The following is a 6,633-nucleotide window of genomic DNA, read 5'->3' as shown; positions in this document are numbered from 1 at the left end:
TGTCGTACCGTCATCGTCACCGTCGTCCTCATCATCATCATCATCTGAATTGGCAACATTCATTTGATACATTTTCCTATACGAACACCAACGCACACTCACCCTCACACACACACACCCTCGAATACCCTCACTTGAATGATAACTGTTTTGCGTGTGCGAAAGTCTAGCTACGTGCTGCTTGTCCATATGTCAATCAGCTGCAAGTCGGTCGGTTTGGTTGGATGGATGAGATGGATATATGGTTTATATATATATATAAACGGACGAATCAAAGGAATAGCAACAACAACAACAGCAACAAATCGAAAAATAGAAACCTTATTGCCCCAGTAGCAGCAGGAGGAAAATCATGAGAGTGTCATTGTCACTTTTTCCATTGACATTATCTGCATGGAAATCTTAAAATGTCCAGCCATTGTGGAGCAACAGCCATGGCCAGTGATTTGGGAAGAAGTGAAACGAAAAATTTTTGAAATCCGAAAAAAATTAAAAATAATTTTCAAAATTTTTCTGCAAAATTTTGAGTTGAAGGCAACTTCATTTACTCTGTTGCCTCCTGTGAGGATTGAACTCACGACCCCTGGTTTACAAGACCAGTGCTCTGCCACTGAGCTAAAGAGGCTGCTGACTGCCAGCCAGTAATGTTGTCACGTAACTTACAACGAAAACGGAAGACGAAAGGAAAAAAAATGAGCGACTATGCTGCACAATGCGACTCACCACCACTACCACCATCCCCATTAAACATGAGCCTATTCAAAGTTCCACTACCATCATCACACCCCTTGGCACACTTACACACACACAAATAGAAAATAATGAATAGACACTAATGGATTTGCAGGCAAAAAAATAGGGACATTCAGTGCCAAGACGAATGACTGGGTATTCAAACAATGTTGGCCATATAATTCTCATATTACTTCTGCAATGGAAAATGGATTCCGAGGAGGCAAGAAAAAGGCGCGAAAGATGTCTAAACCTTCTTGGATATTTTTTTTATAACAAAACAATTTTAAAAGCAATTGTGGATAATGGCAGGATTCGATTATAGACCTGTTAGTCTCCGAGAAAAGTTCTTACCTCATGAATATTTTTTATACCCTGCAACACTATGTGTTGGGGGTTTATTTGATTGGGTCAAGAACTTTGTAAAGCCTCGAAATATTGGTTCAAGACCCGCGATTTCCATCGAGCTGAAGCTATCTGGCTGTGTATGGCCGTCCATCCATCTGTGGGTCCGTTAATGTTAATTTGTAATTAACTATCGGTCGCAATTATGGCCTGATCTTCACGAAATCTTGTATGGAATTAAGGTTAGGGGCAGGGCTTAGGGGTTGAGAATAGAAAAAAATATATAACAAGTAAAAAAGCTGTACGTTCGGCCGGGCCGAACTTTGAGTACCCTCCACCATTTGGGACGAATTTGGCAATTTTCAAAAACAATAAAATCCGTTAAAAATTCTGTTAAAATCATAGAAATACCGAATGTAGCTTTTATATTAGAGACAATACGACGACATGGACCTGCATAGGTAACTTTTGTCATAATCCATTACAATATTCAAATGCGAAACTTAGAAAAAAATCGGTGAATAATGTAGCTGTAGTCATCAAACTACCGAATATCGGAAGGTATCGTTTATGGGGGCTATACAACGTGAACGTGGAGAGACAATTTTCTGTCCTAGGCTATAGTATTCATTGCGAACTTCAAATACCAAATTTTCAACAATTCCGGTGAATAATGTCGCTAAAATGATCAAAATACCGAATATCGGGAGGTACCGTTATATGGGGGATATACGAAGACGTGGACCTGCACAGACAATTTTCTGTTACAGGCTGTAGTATCCATTACGAAATCTGTAGTATCCATTTCCAAATTTGAAACAATTCCGGTGAATAATGTCGGTAAAATCATCAAAATACCGAATATCGGGAGGTACCCTTATATGGGGGCTACATGAAGACGTGGACCTGCACAGACAATTTTCTGTCTTAGGCTGAAGTATTCATTACGAAATCTGTAGTATCCATTTCCAAATTTGAAACAATTCCGGTGAATAATGTCGGTAAAATCATCAAAATACCGAATATCGGGAGGTACCGGTTTATGGGGGCTATACGAAGACATGAACCTGCACAGACAATTTTCAGTCCTAGGCTGTAGTATTCATTGCAAACTTCAAATACCAAATTTTTAACAATTCCGGTGAATAATGTCGCTAAAATCATCAAAATACTGAGAATCGGGAGGTACCCTTATATGGGGGGCTACATGAAGACGTGGACCTGCACAGACAATTTTTTGTCTTAAGCTGTAGTATTAATTGCTAACTTCAAATACCAAATTTTTAACAATTCCGGTGAATAATGTCGCTAAAATCATCAAAATACCGAATATCGGGAGGTACCGTTATATGGGGGCTATAACAAAACGTGGACCTACATGGCCCATTTTCAACACCAAAAGTCCTGCAGACATAATATACATTTGAGTAAAATAACCCAGAACTCAAGCGCCAGCCATGGCCATCACAGCCGACGGTCGCTCTCCGCTGGTATTAATCGACCGTGGCATCAGAATAAATGCCGAATGTTATCGCGAAAATATTCTGGAGGGTGTATTAAAGCCTTGGGCATGCAAACATTTTGGCCGCAGACCTTGGACATTCCAACAGGACTCAACACCATCGCAGCCAGCACGCGCCACCCAAGAATGGTTACAAAATGAGGTTCCTCGCCTCATTTCCAGCGCACAATGGGCCCCAAAATCTCCGTTTACCAATCCGTTGAACTATTGTGTCTGGAGTATTTTGGAAAACAAGGTTGGCACTAAAAATACACCTCAAATAAACGCTTCGCCCGGAATGGGCGAAAATACCGCAGAGCAACATTCGGGCAGCGTGTGACGGTTTCATTGGCCGTTTGAAGGCCATAATTTGTGCCAAAGGTGACCAATTCGAACAAATCTAAATTTATTCTAAAATTTGATGCTATTTCCGACATTTTTTGCTTTCATTCAAATCAAAATTGAAAAAAAAATGAAAAAAAATTATGGCGTTTGACTTTATTGATTTTTTTTCTCATCCTGTATTTTAAATTGTTTTTTTTTTTTAATTCTTCAGCTGTCACAACTGACCGGCCCTCACCTGTATTCATTCAATCATTAACACCTGAATCAAAAATTGAAAAAGTACCTGCTACGTTTTTGCATTGAACGACTCGCAAATGTGGTCATGCGTTGCAGGATGTGTGAGTTGGTGTTGTTTGCAAAAACCCTTTCAAGTTTGTTTAAGTGGATAAGTAGTTGTATTCTGACTCATTCACTGTGACGGCACCTATGGAGGAGCAGTGCTTTGCTTTAACATTAAAGCAATGTAACACTTATTTCCGAGAAACCTCGATCTCTTGATTAACCATTTGGTAACCATTTGGTTTGCTAAAGCAATGTAATTTTCTTGTCCTCTGTCCCTCTCTCTCACTTTCTCTCTCTCATATTTGGCTGGAATTGATGTTCATTTCGAACATCAGTAGTGAGCCATCATTTTTATTATTTATCACAAAATGCTTCTGTGATGGATAAGTTATTTTTCTGCTGCTGCTTTAGTTGATGATAAATGTTTTGTAGTCTTCTTAGTTGACACACACACACACACACATCCATGCACACACACAAACGCACATTTATTTCTGCGTGTGTGTGTTTATGTGGGAACATATGTAATATTATTTCTTGTTCGTTGTTAATGCAGTGTTGTAGTCCTGCGAAGGGATTTTGTGGGTACAGCCACAGTCTAACTAATATACAGGGTGAGATAAAAAAACACTGCAACAAAGGCAAAAGCCCTAGTTTTTGGATTTTTTTTTTAATTTTATGAGAACTATGGGGGAATCATTTGAAGGGGAATAATACAGGGTAGGATAAAAAAACTGCAACAAAGTCAAAAGCCATAATTTTTAGATTTTTTTTTAAATTTTATTGAATGAAAGCAAAAAATGCCGGAAATAGCATCAGATTTTAGAATAAATTTAGATTTGTTCGAATTGGTCAGCTTTGGCACGAATTATGGCCTTCAATCGGCCAATGAAACCTTCACACGCTGCTTCAATGTTGCTCTGCGGTATTTTGGCCCATTCCCGACGAAGCGCTTGCTTGAGATGATGATACCAAAGTGTCATTTTTTTTTTTTTTTGTGTCAACCTTGCTTCCCAAAATACTCCAGACACAATAGTCCAACGGATTGGTATCCGGAGATTTTGTGCGCTAGAAATGAAGCGAGGAACCTCATTTTGTAACCATTCTTGGGTGGCGCGTGCAGAGTGCGATGGTGCTGAGTCCTGTTGGAATGTCCAAGGTCTGCGGCCAAAATGTTTGCGGGGCCAAGGCTCCAGAATATTTTCGCGATAATATTTGGCGGGGAGAAACCTCATTTTGTAACCATTCTTGGGTGGCGCGTGCTGAGTGCGATGATGCAGAGTCCTGTTGGAATGTCCAAGGTCTGCAGCCAAAATGTTTGCATGCCCAAGGCTTTTAAAAACCTCCGGAATATTTTTGCGATAATATTCGCCGTTCATTCTGATGCCACGGTCGATTAATACGAGCGGAGAGCGACCATCGGCTGTTATGGCAGCCTACACCATCACCATGGCCGGCGCTTGAGTTCTGGTGGCCAACCGAAGGTGCACATTTTCAGCTGACCTGACCTCTTTGACAAGTAAACACGATCATTTTGTTTGTTTACAAACTGCTGGACAACGAATGTTTCCCATCGGAGCGGAGAAAACCAACTTTGGCAGAACACCACTTTCGGCCAAGCGAAGCAACTCTTTATCTTTTTTGAATCTTTGTATTTGCTTTCTGTTGCGGTGTAAATTCTTGCACTTTTTTGAATTTGGAATTTCAATGGCTTTAGCCCGAGCTCATTTTTCAATATTTGCCGAATGGAATATTGCGATATGTTCAGCTCACGAGCCATTTTCGGCCACTGCGACGCGGGGTTTCGATCGAGTCGCTTCTTTACTTTCCGAACCATTTTTGCTGATGTTGTTGTTTTCTTCCGCCCAACTCCCTGACGTCGGGCTACGCTGCCAGTATCACGTTAACGAGCGATGGTACGTCCGTCCGTCTGTCTGTGGAAATCACTCTAGCTTCCGAACGAAATGAAGTTAGTTCATAAAAATTTACTCAAAAGTGTATTATATCTGCAGGACTTTTGGTATAGCCCCCATATAACGGTACCCCCCTATATTCGGTATTTTGATGATTTTAGCGACATTATTTACCGGAACTATTTCAAATTTAGTATTTGAGGTTCGTAATGAATACTACAGCTTTTGACAGAAAATTGTCTGTACAGGCTTATGACAAAAGATGCATATGCAGGATTACGTCGTCTCATAGACCCTAATATACGGCCACATTCGGTATTTTTAAGATTTTAACCGAATTTTCAATGGATTTTAATTTTTTGAAAATTGCCAAATTTCTACCAAATGGTGGAGGGTATTCAAAGTTCGGCCCGTCCGAACTTACAATTTTTTTACTTGTTTTCTGGAAAATTTTCACCAAAATGCTTTTGAACGCTTGTAAACAATATGATGAGCTATCACTGGAATAATTTTAACCGCTGTCGGACGAGTGGCTTAGAAATGACAGCAGTCTGAAGTTGGTTGTAGTTTTTTCATTTCACCCGTAGATATATATTTTGTGTATGGTATAACTAAAAATAGTCTTCACATTATTTCCATTCTCTTGCCAAACTGTCTCCCTCCTCCCCTTTCCTCTGCCACCACCCTGGCCATTACTGCCAAACCACACATGTGAGGCTGCATCAGACAATTACTCACATTGGCCTCATCCTTTAATACACTTAAAATGGATGTGAGTGCAGATGGATTTGCCAAGTTTCCATTTGAGTATATGAGTGTGTGTGTGCGAATGTGTGTGTGTGTTAGTTGCCCTGTGTGGGTATGGGTGCAAGTGTATTTATTTTACTCTTCTCATTACTTAAGTAGGATATCAATGAAAGAGTAGGGAAAATAACAGTTACAACAACAACAACAGCAACTCGAACACAGCTTATCACAACATCATTTGTCATTAAGTATTTACTTTATTCAATTTACTGATGCTGCTACTGCCACTACCACTACCACTACACACGCACACACCCATACACATGCATAAAACGAACGACTTCAACACAAGCCGACCTATTCAACTTTTATCATTTTCAAATGTTTATTTATTTATTTTTCTTTTGACAGAGTTTTGTTGCTGTTGCACTTGTTGTTGTTGCAGATGCTCTCATTACTGTTCAATATCCTTTTATTTTTTAGGTTTGGTTACCATCCTTTTTTCCGTTTTTTTTTTTTTTTTTTTTTTTGTTTTTTTTGCTTTTACTCCTCTTGGCAACTAATGTAGCTTCCAACTACTCCACTCAATGCCATCGGTGTTGTGCAAATATGTGTATCATTGAATCTGTGTGTATGTGTGTGTATGAGAGAGAGAGAGAGAGAGAGAGAACTTATGTTTGCCCAACGTAAACATGAACTTTAAGTGACTTTATTTATATTTTTAGTTAAATTTAATTTTATTTACCATAAAAGCTTTTGAAGATTACA

General features: G+C 39.4%; 1 non-coding gene across 1 annotated transcript; it reads right to left on the bottom strand.

Moving 5' to 3' along the window:
• Positions 1-553: 553 nt before the first annotated feature.
• Positions 554-625, bottom strand: TRNAT-UGU (transfer RNA threonine (anticodon UGU)). Its single transcript has one exon. It is a non-coding gene; the product is annotated as a tRNA-Thr (tRNA).
• Positions 626-6,633: the final 6,008 nt, after the last annotated feature.

This window comes from Musca domestica, unplaced genomic scaffold (assembly GCF_030504385.1).
Source record: "Musca domestica strain aabys unplaced genomic scaffold, Musca_domestica.polishedcontigs.V.1.1 12, whole genome shotgun sequence".
Classification (NCBI taxonomy): domain Eukaryota; kingdom Metazoa; phylum Arthropoda; class Insecta; order Diptera; family Muscidae; genus Musca; species Musca domestica.
Note: the sequence above shows the minus strand (reverse complement) of the source record. Positions and strands in the feature narration are given on the sequence as shown.